Source organism: Phacochoerus africanus, chromosome 12, assembly GCF_016906955.1.
Source record: "Phacochoerus africanus isolate WHEZ1 chromosome 12, ROS_Pafr_v1, whole genome shotgun sequence".
In the NCBI taxonomy this organism is placed as follows: Eukaryota; Metazoa; Chordata; class Mammalia; order Artiodactyla; family Suidae; genus Phacochoerus; species Phacochoerus africanus.
The window spans coordinates 61,911,805-61,926,184 of NC_062555.1; positions in this window are offsets into that span (position 1 = coordinate 61,911,805).

Here is a 14,380-nt window from a genome sequence, read left to right on the forward strand (position 1 = left end):
TTAGATGTTTAACAAAGCAGAGTCAACCAAAGTCTCTAAGGAGACATGTCAAGAGTTATTGTGAGAACAGAGGACAGCTTTTCTCAGAGAGCTGTTTATTATCATTACCGCATGCATAAACATGCTTAACATTGAAACTCTGAGCAAAATAGGATTTGGAAAGAAGTCAGTTCTCCGGGGGTGGGGGAGAGGCAGAGAGGGAACCATCTCATCAGAGCTTAGAGTTGCCCAAGAAGAAACCTTCCCCTTCTTCTCGGTTCTTTGGTTCTAACTGACACACCACAGATTACAGGAGAAAGACACTGTCCTATGTACAGCAAGCTAGGAATTAAGACACCCTGACAGGACCAAAGCAGGCAATTTTCGTACCTTTTGGGCAAGGAGACAACACATTTGTGAAGAACTGCACAACAAAAGCGTTTGAGCGGATGGTAGTCAATTGGTGAAGAAGTAACAAGGTTTCTTCCGACAGCCTTCTTGGCACTAAATTTCCTATTTCTGGGGATAAGGATGCTTGTGAGCCTCCCAGAAAAGAGACGGTACCGTCCGGTGGGAGAATTCTTTCCTGCTTTCAGGGGGACAAATGGGAGTCATGGTGTCCTTTGCGTACGTATACTTTAGGGTGGTTTATTTTGGTCCCCTTCTGCTCTGCCTTTGAAACCGAGTCAGTAGGTTGCTCTGTTGAACTAATTTCTTCATTTTGAAAATAGGGCAGTTTAATTCAACAGCTTCATCTCATCTTAGGAGGTGGCATTATAGTAGGCCCCCCAAAGCCTATACAGTGTATCTGCATCAGGTATTTAACAAGAGACATTTCTTTCTTTCTTTTCTTTTTTTTTTTTTTTTTTTGTCTTTTTAGGTCCACACCCACGGCTAATGGAGGTTCCCAGGCTAGGGGTGGAAATGGAGCTACAGCCGCCGGCCTATGCCACAACCCCAGCCATGCCAGATCTGAGCAGCATCTGAGACCTACACCACAGCTCACAGGCAACACTGGATCCTTAACTCACTGAGCGAGGCCAGGGATTGAACCCGCAACCTCATGGTTCCTAGTCAGATTTGTTTCTGCTGTGCCACGACAGGAACTCCAATAAGAGATATAGCTATGGAAACAAAAGGGAAACAGTAGTTAAGGATCAGCGCAGGCTGTAACCCCAATTTCTGAGTTTTGAAGATAACCAGTGCAGATTTCTCGCAGTCAGGCTTGAAGCATCTTCAGATGGAGGGAGGGGGACCGGGGGCAGTCTGACCGATTTTCTTGGTTTATAGACAGAAGGTCTTGGTAGTCTTTCTGGGTGGTCATACAGCCAAGACATGAACATGATCCATACATGAGCTCTTGTGGTGAACTCTCCAAAGTTGATATCAAGTGGTCCAGCTTTAGCTTAAGTGGTTCTGAGAAAAAGCCTGCTTTGGTGCTCAATGATGCCAGAGGGATGAGAGGAAAATTGGAAACATTAATTTGGAAAGCTGTAGCCACATGTTGGAGGAATCTAGGTGAACTCAGGATCTCATTCAGTCTAAAAGTAGAAAACAAACCCTCCAAGACAATTAACAGAGCTAGAGTCTGATATCCTCAAGTGTGTATTACAGCTTTGACTAAGACATATTTTTTTTTTCTCTCAACAGAGAAGATGCTATAACTGGAAACTCAGGCTAGAAATAGGGGACAGGGAGAAGTCCAATAAGATCAACAGACTTCCAACCAACAGAGAAGTCTTCTGCTTCTTAGGACAAGGATATTTCCCATGCTGTCCTCAGGGAAGATACAGCTTCTATTAAAGTCTCATCATTAAAAATAAAAAAGCCACAACATGATGAATAGAATCAGGCTCACATGCTTTCAGAAACAGAGGAAGAAGTACAGCTTCTCAAATCTTCTAATATAATTACTCATAAGGGAAGATGATAAATACCATACATGCCTGAGATCCTTAGGGGCAGACTTTGAAATTACTTGTTATAATCCCCAAATTTATTTATAAGTTCTTGTTTTCACTTTTAAAAGCTCTGCGAATTGTGCATTCTACCCCCTAATATACTTAAGTTCATTTTAATATAAAAATAATGTTTCAAATTGCCATTTGTGTGTCCCTGGCACACTCCAGAGTCTAAGTGCCCCAGTCTAATAAACGCCAAGTGGAGAACATATTCTGACCCGAGGAAGCACTTGGGAACCTTTTAAGATTCAGACTCAGGAGTTTCCTTCGTGGCTCAGTGGTTAACAAACCGACTAGGATCCTTGAGGATGCAGGTTTGATCCCTGGCCTTGCTCAGTTGGTTAAGGATGGGGCGTTGCCATGTGCTGTGAGGTAGGTTGCAGATTTGGCTCAGGTCCCATGTTGCAGTGGCTGTGGAGTAGGCCAGCAGCTGTAGCTCTGATTCGACCCATAGTCTGGGAACTTCCATATGCCATGGGTGTGGGCTAAAAAGTGAAAAAAAAGAATCAGATTCTGTATATCCAGGGTGGGATCCCAGATTCTACATATCTAAAAGCTCCCAGGTTGTTGTGTGCAGCTGATGTAAAAGCTGCATTTTGAGTAGCAAGGCCGTAGAACAGCAGATTGCACAGAGTGATCTCTGACCAGCAGCATCAGCATATTCTGGGAACATACTAGAAATGCAGACTCTTGGCCATTCATTCAAATCTACTGAATCTGAAATTCTGGGGGAGAGGCCCAGGAATCAGTGTTTTTTTAACAGGCCCTCCAAGAGAGCATCTGATTAGACTATTTAACCAGAATTAGATCAGCCAAGAGTAGAGGTTATTGGTGTTCAGGTCCTTCGAAAACTGTGATACTAAGATGGCTTCAAAGATCCATGCACATGGCTTCAAAACAAGAAAAGGAATTTCCTGGACCTGATTTAGGAGCCAAGAATCAGAGCTGAATTCACTGTGACGGGACCAACACAAACATATTGCACAGTAAAGACCCAGGGTCGGGGGTCACCCAGAGGTGTATCTGCAGAGATTAAGAAGAAGATTCAAGGAGGAAATGAAAGTCCAGCAAAACCATTCTGTCCTTGTGAGGACTTCAGATACCTGAGTTCAACATTCAAGTCAGATAGGATAGGGTCCGGGGAGGGGATAGGAAATATTCTTGCATAATCAGTGTGCCCTCAGATTGTAATTGACCTGAGATACAGAACATTGATTTCTACACGTTAGCAGTTACCCTTTGGGGGAACTTTGTTTTATGTACATCAGTTTCCTAAGGGAAACTCCCAACTTTGTCCTTTAATGTCTTCTAAAGAATGTGCATGACCTTTTGCTTCTAAGGGGAAAGATGATATGTCCAAATTTAGACCAAAAAAAGCTATAGAGAGAGTATCAGAGGTCAAGTCTAGGAGGAGGCAGACCCCCAAAGAAGGTGCAGGAGCCCACAGTGAGACAATCAGGAAAATTCTAAGCTAGGCTTTGGCTGCCTAGAGATGCCCTCACATAGATCCTGTGCTGCTAAAGCTGAGCTGCCTTGTTGCAAGAAAAACCTGGAATTTCCTTCAACTTGGGCTAGAGCCAAGACTGCAGTCCCCAAATATTTGGCATTAGAGCTCACAAATTAGGTGTTTTCTAAAGAGATATGAGATGCGGCTTCAATGAATTTATCATCATGCTTTATACCAAAGAGTAAATGACAGCTTAATGGCTTCAGCAAAGGATTACTTTTTGTTCTGTTCTTTTTGGTGCTCTTACTTCCTACATTTTCATAGACAGCCTTTAATTCATAAGTGGTTTCTGTATATATGGCAAGAGCTTTGAGGGACCCCTGGACTGCCAGCCTTTCCCTAAGCCCCCTGATGGCCTGGTGCAGCTCCTTTCCTTCCTCTGCCCTGTCTGCAGGTTGTCTGTCTCTCTCCTCTGGAGGGTGGCAGCCAACCCTTAGACTAGCAAGTCCAGAGGCTGTGATGCACTGTGTGAGCAGCCCTGGCCTTACGTGGGGTCTGGTGTGGGACAGTATATAGGAAGCATGTCCTAGGCTGTCACAGGCCCCTATGAGCTATAAAGCTCAGGGACTTTCTTCTTGTCCTGGCCATTTGTCCTCTTCATCCTCTCTCTAGGACCCTTGATCTTCTTCGCTAACTGTCCCCGCTCCCAGTGAATACTTTTGGAAAAGAAAGGTAAGGTATGGATGATTGCTTTGAGAGAACTTGGACAAAATATATGTATCACAGAAACATACATATAAACAGATCGTGTAATCACCCTGCCCCTGAAATGCTCCATTCAAAGAACATAAATATTTAAGTCAGAATTCCTGTTGTGGCTCAGCAGTTAATGAACCTGCCTAGCATCCACGAGGATGTGGGTTCAATCCCTGGCCTTGCTCAGTAGGTTAAGGATCCGGTGTTGCCATGAGCTGTAGTGTAGATCACAAGACGCGTCTCAGATCCTGTGTTGCTGTGGCTGTGGCATAGGCTGGTGGCTACAGCTCCAACTGGACCCCTAGCCTGGGAACTTCCATATGCCAAGGGTGTGGCCCTAAAAAGGCAAAATTAAAAAAAAAAAAAAAAGAAAAGATTTAAGTCAAAGAGGGAGGTTAATACCTAAGACCTATATATGATGATATTTAGAAAAAGAACATTAAATAATTAAATATAGCTATGAAGTTGTTCACAGGCACTAGATACCATAATTATAAGAAGACAAAACAGCCCCTGTGCATACAAGTGGCCTCAAAGTCAGTTTCTCAGCAGTTGTTTCTAGTTCTGCAAAGTTTTACACTTTCCATGGTACCCGCTTGGTTTTCAGAGAGACAAAGCTTCACTCTTAATGAAGAACTTGGAGTATAAAACAGACGCTCAAATACAAACATTATAAAAATTGAACAACACCGTTTGTTTTACTGTATTTTCAAAAGAAAAACTCATTAACCAGAATAGCCTATAGGAGTTCCCATCCTGGGTCAGTAATGAGCCTGACTAGTATTCATGAGGACGTGGGTTCCATCCCTGGCCTAGCTCAGGGGGTTAAGGATCCAGCGTTGCTGTGGCTGTGATGTAAGCCAGAAGCTACACCTCTGATTCAACCCCTAGCCTGAGAGCTTCCATATGCTCTAAGTGTGGCCCTAAAAATATGGGGGAAAAAAAAGAATAAAATATATGCTTCTCCATAATCACAGTATGACACATAATATATATTGAAGAACTACTAGAGGGAACTGCTGTGCTAGTTACCGTTGCTCCTTAAAATACTTCGAACCTTACATGGTCCTAAGTGGCAGAGGTGGGAACAGGATCAGAATTACTTGAATGTCAAGTCCCCTGGAAAGAATGAACGGAAACCAGTTAATCTCCAGTTTTGCATCATCACCCCATTGTATCACAGACAGAACGAGTTTGCGATTAGCTGAGCTGCAGGTAGTGTGCCTGGTCCCTGGCTCTGCTGTGATGGGAGAAGAGGGAGTGAGGAGAAGGAGCCTCCAGGGACATAGGTGTCTTCCTGGTGGGAGGGCAGGAGTCCTGATCTGTGCCACCAAGGCTGTGCCCAATGCTAAGGAGGGAACTCCCCAGGAAAAGTCAGAGCACTATTAAAAAGGCAAAATGTTGGGTGATTAGGAAGGAAAGCCGTCTACTTCAAAAGCACCAAAAATATACTCAAGGAGGTGAAACGAGCTGCCCAAGTTCTCCAGCCTATAAAAGGTTCACCCCTGGACTGGAAGACAGACTATAAAAGGTTCACCCCTGGACTGGAAAACAGAACACAGGAAGCCTGGTGTGCCTTCTGTTCATTGCAGCTTTAGTACTACTTTGAAATTACTGTACAGGAACCAAGAGGAATAAAAAGGAAGGTCAACGTGTTTTTAATTCACTGATTAGTTGCAAACACGAGTCCCCTTGTCCCCAACCCCCTGCCCCGCCTTCTTAAGCCAGAAAATTCTTTAGAGAAACCAGAACTCTAAAGTGACAACTTGTATTGAGAAAACGGTAAGTAAATAAATAATAAATGGTGAAGATTTTGAAAGGCTCTTACATGTCTGGTTTTAAATCCACCTCTGCTGCATAGACGCTTGTGAGTTTGAGTTCTGTTATGTAGCTAAAGCAACTGGCACAGTGGTTTTCCCTTAGTAATTGTTCAGTAAATGTTATGTATTATAATGTGGTTATTTGGAAACCTGTTCTATTCAGACAAATGAATTTTTGTCTTGACTTTTGGGTAAGCAAAGCTTTCTTCAAATTTCTTAAGGAGAACACATCATAAAAGCATTCATCATAAAAGAGAAGTAGGATAAACAGAAATACATGAAAAATTAAGAATTTACGCTCATCAAATAAACCAATAATGAAAAGGAAAGCCAAGAGTAAGAGAAGATATTTGCAATACCTATAAATGCAAAGATTCATATTCAGCATATATGTAAAAAAAAATGCTTAAATCATTTACCTATTGCTGCAAAACAGATTACCACAAAACTTAGTGGCTTAAACAACAAACATGTGATCTCACAGTTTCTGTGGGTTGCAAGTCCAGACATGGCTTAGCTGAGTGCCTCTGGCTCAGGTCTCTCATGGGACTGCAGTGAAGCTGTCGGCTACCACTGGGTCATCTCAAGGCCCAACAGTCTGTTTCCAGACTCACTCATGTGTCCATCAGGTGCCTGGACACATCCCCGGGCCTCTCCATAAGGCAGCTCACAACATAGCAGCCAGCTTCCCCCAAGTAAAGACTTTGAGAGAAAGAGAGATGGAGAGTTGGGGGTGGGTAGAAAGAGAGAGATGAAGAAAGACAGAAACAGAGACACACAGAGAGAAACAAAGAGAAACAGAGAACCAGCAAGACAGACGTTACCATCTTTTAGTGATCTAATGTCAAGAGTAACATCTGGGAGTTCCTGTCGTGGCTCAGGGGAAACAAACCCAGCTAGTATCCATGAGGATGCAGGTTTGATCTCTGGCCCCGCTCAGTGGGTTAAGGATCTGGTGTTGCTGCGGCTGTGGTGTAGGCCAGCAGCTGCAGCTCCGATTTGACTCCTAGCCTGGATACTTCCACACGCTGCATATGCGGCCCTTAAAAAAAAAAATGTAACATCTTGTTACTGAGTCCAAGCTCTTACTGCTTGCTGTGGGACTGGCCAATAAATTGAGAGAAAAGGTATTGGGGCAAGGAATGGTGATTTTGTTTGGAAAGCCAGCAGACAAAGAAGGTGGTGGAACTGTGTCCCAAAGAACCAGTCTGCCTGTGTTTGGATGCTCGTTTCTTTTACAGAGCAAAGAGATGGAAGCGAGGAGGTAAAATTAAAAAAGGCGATAAGTTGTCGCAAATATTTCCTGGTTCCAATTAGTCTCTGGAGGGGATGTGTTAATTCTTCTTTCTTCCAGCCATTCACAGGTGGGCCTGGTTGGGAACATTTCCTGTGAGCTGAAACAAAGATATTTTAGCTTAATACTCAGGCATGGGAGGCAGGGTTCCCCAGGGTTGGGCCATTATGTATACTTTAACTTATAGGCAACGTCACTTTAGTGACTAATTTATAACAAAAGCAATAGAATACAGAGGTTAAGGTAAAAGAAACAAATACGATATGGAGTCACATTTGTTCTTCCTTATTTCAATCTTACTACCTTTGCCATATTTTATTCATTAGAAGTGAGTCACCTGGCTCAGTCCACTCTCAAGGGACATGACTATAGGAGATAAGCATCATTACAGGATATTTTGTTTTTTTCTTTTTTTTTCTTTTTAGGGCCACACCTCCAGCATATGGAAGTTCCTGGGGTAGGGATTGAACTGGAGATGCAGCTGTCTGCCCACGCCACAACCATGGCAATGCCAGATCTGAACCGCATCTGCAAACTAGGCCACAGCTTGCAGCCTCACTGGATTCTTAACCCACTGAGCGAGGACAGGCATCAAACTCACATCCCCATGGATACTAGTCACGTTCTTAACCCACTGAGTCACAATGGGAACTCCATTACAGGCCATTTTAGAGCTATCTGCCACACCTTACAAATCAGTAAGAAAGACAAAAGCACAATAGAGAAATAGACAAGGGATTGACTAGCACTTTACAAAAGTAAATATCTAAATTATCAATAAACATAGGAAAATGTGTTCATTAGTCAGGAGGGAAATAAAAATTAAAACCAAGATGAAATACTTCTGCATAATGGACAGAATAGCTGATGATAAAAAGAATACACAAAGTATTGGCAAGAATGTGGAACACCTGGAAATGCTCATATATTTCTGCACAAATCTATACAACCACCTTAAAAACCTGTCTGGCAGGACTTATTACAACTACATGAAACACATTCTATAACCCAGCATCTCCATCCCTCGGTAAATGTCTAGCAATTTTGTTCGACATATTTGTGTATGCCAAAAGACACATATAAGAATATTCATAGACGCTTATAATAACCAAAAAAGTAGACACCAACCAATATTTACCAACAAAGAACGTATAAATTAGACCACACAATTGACCATGATAAAGTGGTAAGAGGAGGTAGACCACTGCAATACTTAAACGATATAAACGAATCTCACGAAGTAATGTTAGGCGAAAGAAATGGTCAGAAAAAATATATTTACTGTGTGATTGTATATATATAAAACTCAGAAACTAGCCATCTGAATCCATGGTGAGGGGATTTCAGAGAGTAGTCATTTTTGCGGAACTTAATGACTAGGGAGGGGCCAGTCTGGGGAGTCTTAGGGGCTTGGAAATGTCCCATTTTCTTGATCTGGTGATAAGGATCATTAACTATGAATATTCTATCTGCTGTACAGTTATGATTCAGGCGCTTTTCTGTATTCAAATAATTATATTCAATAAATTTCATGCATTATATTGAAATAATATATATTCTATTATTCAATGAATTATATTAAATACATTTCATATATTTATACTTATATAAATTTCATATATTTACATTCAATAGATTATATCTAATAAATATATTGAATATATATTATATTCAATAAATTTTATATATTTACTTAAAAATAATAGCAAACTTTCTTCCTGCTATAGGATCCAGAAGGGCAGCTGTGAATAAAACTTAGTAATAAATATATCTATTGAAATTCTGTGTCCATTGGCGCTATGTCCTGACACCTAGTCCCTAAGGTCTTAAGTATCAAGAATTCGTTTTTAATTGAATTCCTGGAAACGAAAAATTCAGTAACATTGTTGATTTTTCAGTTTCCTTTCTTCCCCAAAGGGAGCGTTTACAAATGTTCTCCAATTTGGAGGACAGCAAAAGCTCATCTGTCCTTTCCATCCTTAATGAGAGTCCTCGGAGCCCCACTCTAATACTGCGTCGTAAAATGAGGAACAGAAGGAGAAGAAATAAAATGGAGGAAGGGGAGTTCCCGTCATGGAGCAATAGAAACAAATCCCACTAGGAACCATGAGGTTGCGGGTTCGATCCCTGGCCTCGCTCAGTGTGTTGAGGATCTGGCATTGCCGTGAGCTGTGGTGTAGGTCGAAGACACGGCTCGGATCTGGTGTTGCTGTGGCTGTGGTGTAGGCCAGCAGCTACAGCTCCGATTCGACCCCTAGCCTGGGAACCTCCATATGCTGCAGGTGCGGCCCTAAAAAGACAAAAAGACCAAAAAAAAAAAAATGGAGGAAGCATGGAGAAACAATCAAAATTTGAAAGGAAAGAAAATAGATTAAAATGAGGGTTAGTATGTGTGTGTGTCCGTGTGTGCGACTGGGAATCAGAAGAAACTGGAGGAGGATTACGGAACTAGGGAGAGAAGAAAAAGATAAGGGGAATAAAAGGAGAGATTAGGCCAGAGGAGGAGTTGAGGGATTTCTTAGCCGTATCCTGAAGTTTCAAATGCACCGTCCTGTCTATACCGCCATGCAGAACACGTTTCCATTCGGCTCTTCAGGTTTGGAAAAGACTGTCCTGGCCGAAGAACCCCAAACTACTCAAGGTCATAAAATTTGCATGTCATAAATATTCATGGAGAAAATAAAGCCACGTAAGGTTTTTTTTTTTTTGTCTTTTTTAGGGCCACACTTGTGGCATATGGGGGTTCCCAGGCTAGGGGTCCAATCTGAGCTACAGCTGCCAGCCTACACCACAGCCACAGCAACGCGGGATCTGAGCCCCGTCTGCGACTCACAGCTCAGTTCACGACAACACTGGATCCTTAACCCACTGAGCAAGGCCAGGGATCGAACCTGAAACCTCATGGTTCCTAGTCAGATTCTTTAACCTGAGCCACAATGAGAACTCCAAAGCCATATGTTTTGATAAAACTTTTTTTTCCCCCGTGAAAAGCTGACAGTGGCATAAAGGGACATGGGCAGCCGAGTGTATAACAAAAACGTGGCCAAATGCATCATTTCTATGGCTTCCTACAACCTAGGACTAGGAATAGACCTTAACATTCATACAGACTTAATCCAATCCAGAGTTGAATCTTAAATTCATCTTTCATAACTTCCAAAAGGAAGAATCATGGTAGGAAAACAGCACAAGTTGCAAGTTGGATAAATTCACACATACATGATAAGACTCTTGGTCCCTTGAGAGTCTGTACCTTGGCCATTTCTATCCATGGCCTCCTTTTCCTAACACCACATGAGTCTGATTTTTCCCTAGGATTTTGTAATAGGGAAGAACGACTCTGCCTCCATATTGGATCTGGCTCTTTTACTTTAACCTTTGTATTGCATTGCTTTTGCGCCAAGGAAAGAAGGTTGCCTCTAGCCCGATATAAACAGGATAACCCATTCTCAAGGCTCTGACCTTTAGAGGTATAACACTTTTCTATTCACATAGAAATAAAAATTTGCTGAAAAGAGAATGACATTTGTCTTACTGGAGGTTTACAGGCATTGTGACCTGACCTACATGGATAGCAGCAAGAACAAAGGATTCTGACACTAAGAAGTTAGCAAAAACCAACCAGCCCCCCCCTCCACCTCACCTTACCTTTAAAATGCTTTACTGAAACACTTTGGGGAGCTCGAGGTTTTGGGGGGAGCATGAGCCCTCATTTATTCACATTGCATTGCATGGCATGGCAATAAATATTTCTCTGCTCCAAACTCCATTTTCGTATGGTGTGGTCTCACTCTATGTCAGATACCATTCACTTGCTTTCATTAATGATTTGAGGGCTCATGTTCTTTTACAGCCTGAACACTGAAGGACTGTATACAAAAGTATATGCAGAGTGAATAGCTGCATTTGGTACTTCAGGAGATATAAGCATTTTTTTTTAATTTTTAAGCAACTTCTTGTTATAGTTATTGAAGATTAAACATCCCATTGGCCAACCCAGAAAGGCTGATGCTCTTTTAGAAACAAACTTTACCAAAAAAACGTCCTTCCTTCCATCATCACCCTTCCCTTCCCTCCCGTTCATAAGTCTCTATCTCCATCCTCCAAACTGTGGTCACTGATGAGGTGAGAGGCCAGATTCTTATCTTTACCTACCTTCTCCCTTTTTTTTTCAACTTAGAAATTCTGCTTCAGAATGGATGCTTTCTTCATGCATCCAACATTAAAAAAAAAAAAAAAAATCACTTAAAATCCACCATAGGTATGGCTCTCCGTGAGCAGTATCTGCTTTTGTTGAAGGTTTGAAATCATCAGTTTTAAATTAGAATTAATGATTGACAAGGCTTTTGTGGCAGAAAATTAATGTCTTGGGAAAATACTCACTGGTGAGATAAACATACACACATCCTATATGGTGGTCCTTTACATTATCTCGCACATTTAGTCAGGTTTCCTGGGAATTGTACATACATGGTTAAAAGCAATTTTTTTTTTCATAGCTATTCTGTGCCAAGGACTTGCTTTCTACAGATGTGAAAGGCGTACGTGGATGGATGCCATATTTGAATGTTAACCTCACGGGCTAGTAGATTGCGCCGGAGTCAGAGCAGTGGATGTGGGAAATTTTCAGTTGGTTGGACCCTTTCTAGTAGTTTCCAATTTTATCAAAAGCAAAATCTCGAAGCTATTTTCAGAGCAAAACCAAATCCTAAACAACACCCACCAGAATTAGCCAAGCAACATTTCATCTGAAAATCACCTGCAGAATTTAGAAGGCAGTTTAGAGTAAGTAATTGACGTGTTAAATGGATATATTGAGAAAGTGCCCGGGGGATGAGTCAACGTCTCTGAAAGAACCTTCATTTCAGGATTTCCTGAGTGAGGGCTCCAAATTATAAGCCTACCTACACATTAGTGCATGGGTGAGAGAAATCAGTTCACCCAGACATTGGTTGTGTGCATAATTTTAAAAAGAATAAATACCACTTTGGAAATTGCTCTGGTTCATTCTGCCAAAAGGAACACCCTTTCTGGGCACATAGCCACTAGATGGTTGCCCTGCTTTCTTTGTGACTATGGGACCCTGAAACACTGTTTGCAATTCTATCAAAGGACTCACTGACTTGGGGTAATCAGGGGGAACTCTTGGCTATTAAAACATAGAAGGTAGGCTTGTCCTTAGAAGAATGTTAGCTTTTTTCTTAATATACGGTTGATCTTTTAGGGATTTATTTAAACCTGAATCTTGTCATCTCACTTTCTCTCCTGCCACCTACCCAAAATTTCTCATCAACTGTTTTTTTTTTAAATTCTTTAAACATTTTATTTATATATTATTTATTGTAGTTGATTTACAATGTTGTGTTAGTTTCAGGTGTACAACAAAGTGATTCATATATCTATATTTTATATAGATATATATAGATGTGTAGAGATAAATATACACATATTCTTTTTCAGATTCTTTCCCACTCTATGTCATTACAAGGTACTGAATAGAACTCCCTGTCCTCTATAGTAGGTCCTTACTGTTTGCCGATTTTGTATATACTAGTGTGTATCTGTTCATCTCAAACTCCTAATTTCCCTCCCTCCCGCCCCTTTTCCCTTTGGTAACCATAAGGTTGTTTTCTGTCAGTGAGAATATTACGATTTTGTAAGTAACTTTATTTTATCATTTTCTTCAGATTCCACACGTAAGTGGTATCAATGACATTTGTCTTTCTGTCTAATTTCCTTCGTTTAGTATGATCATCTCTAGGTCCATCCCTGTGGCTGCAAATGCCATTATTTCACCCTTTTTTATGATTGAGTAGGATTTCATTGCGTATATGTCCCACATCTTCTGTATCCATTCATCTGTCGATGGACATTTAGGTTCCCAGCGACTCTTACCTGAGTGTCTGCAGCATCCCTCCTAGGCTTCAACCTTGCCTGGTACCGTCCAGCTTCTATACAACAGCCAGCACGAACCTTCAATACCTTCTTAAACAGATGAGGATCCTGGGAAGAAGAGGCAAATCCATCCTTAGAGCAGGTATCTATCCTATGATGACAAACCTCTGGGCCTCCCCAGAGGGAGTCAAGGAAAATCTATACCCAGAATACTTGCAGCACATATAAAGAGCTCTTACAACTCAATAATAAGACAAACAGCCCAGTTTTTAAAAGGTGGGGGGAGGCAAAAGTTTTGATGAGAAACTTCACAAAAGAAAATATATGAATGACAAATAACATAAAGATATGCTTTGCATCAATAACCATTGGAAATGCAAATTAAAACCACCATAATATGCCATCACATATATAATATCTAAAGTGAAAAAGACTGACAATGCCATGTGTTGCTAAGGATATGCAAACACTGGCCTGCTCATATATTGCTGATGAAATGCTACATGGTGCATCCAATTTGGAAGCCACCTTGGCAGTTTCTCATTCAGTTAAACGCGCACTTAACAAATGATCCGATAATTCCATTTCTATGTATTTACCCAAGATAATGCGAGATATACATTCATGCAAATACTTGTACATTAAAGTTCCTAGCAGATTTATATGTAATAGCCCCCAACTGGAATCAAGCTCTATCTTAGCACATCAATATATTTGCACAATGGAATTAGTACTTAGCAATAGAAAGGTGCAATCTGCTGATACACACAACAACGTAGATAAATCTCCAAAGGACTAAGCTAAGCAGAATAAGGCCAGATATAAAAGATTGTATTAATGTCCCATGGTGGCCCAGGAATTAAGGATACAGAGTTGTCACTGCTCTGGCTCAGATTTGATCCCTGGCTTGGGAACTTCCTCATGCTGTGGGCATGGCCAAAAAGCAAAAAACAAAACAAAACAAAACAAAAACACAAAACAGCTGTATGGTTCTATTTATGTGAAATTCTAAAAAGGGCTAGAAAAGGGAAAACTATACCGTAAGAGATCAGGGGCATCTAAAACCTGGAGATGGGAGAGGGAAACTGATGAAAAATGAGCATCAGGGAACTTTCTTTGGGTGACAGAAATATTCTATATACCATCAGGGTGGTGATAGTTACCGAACTCACACAGAGTTCACAACAAGTCAAAACTCGCTGAATTTTACAAAGTTGGTGAATTCCAC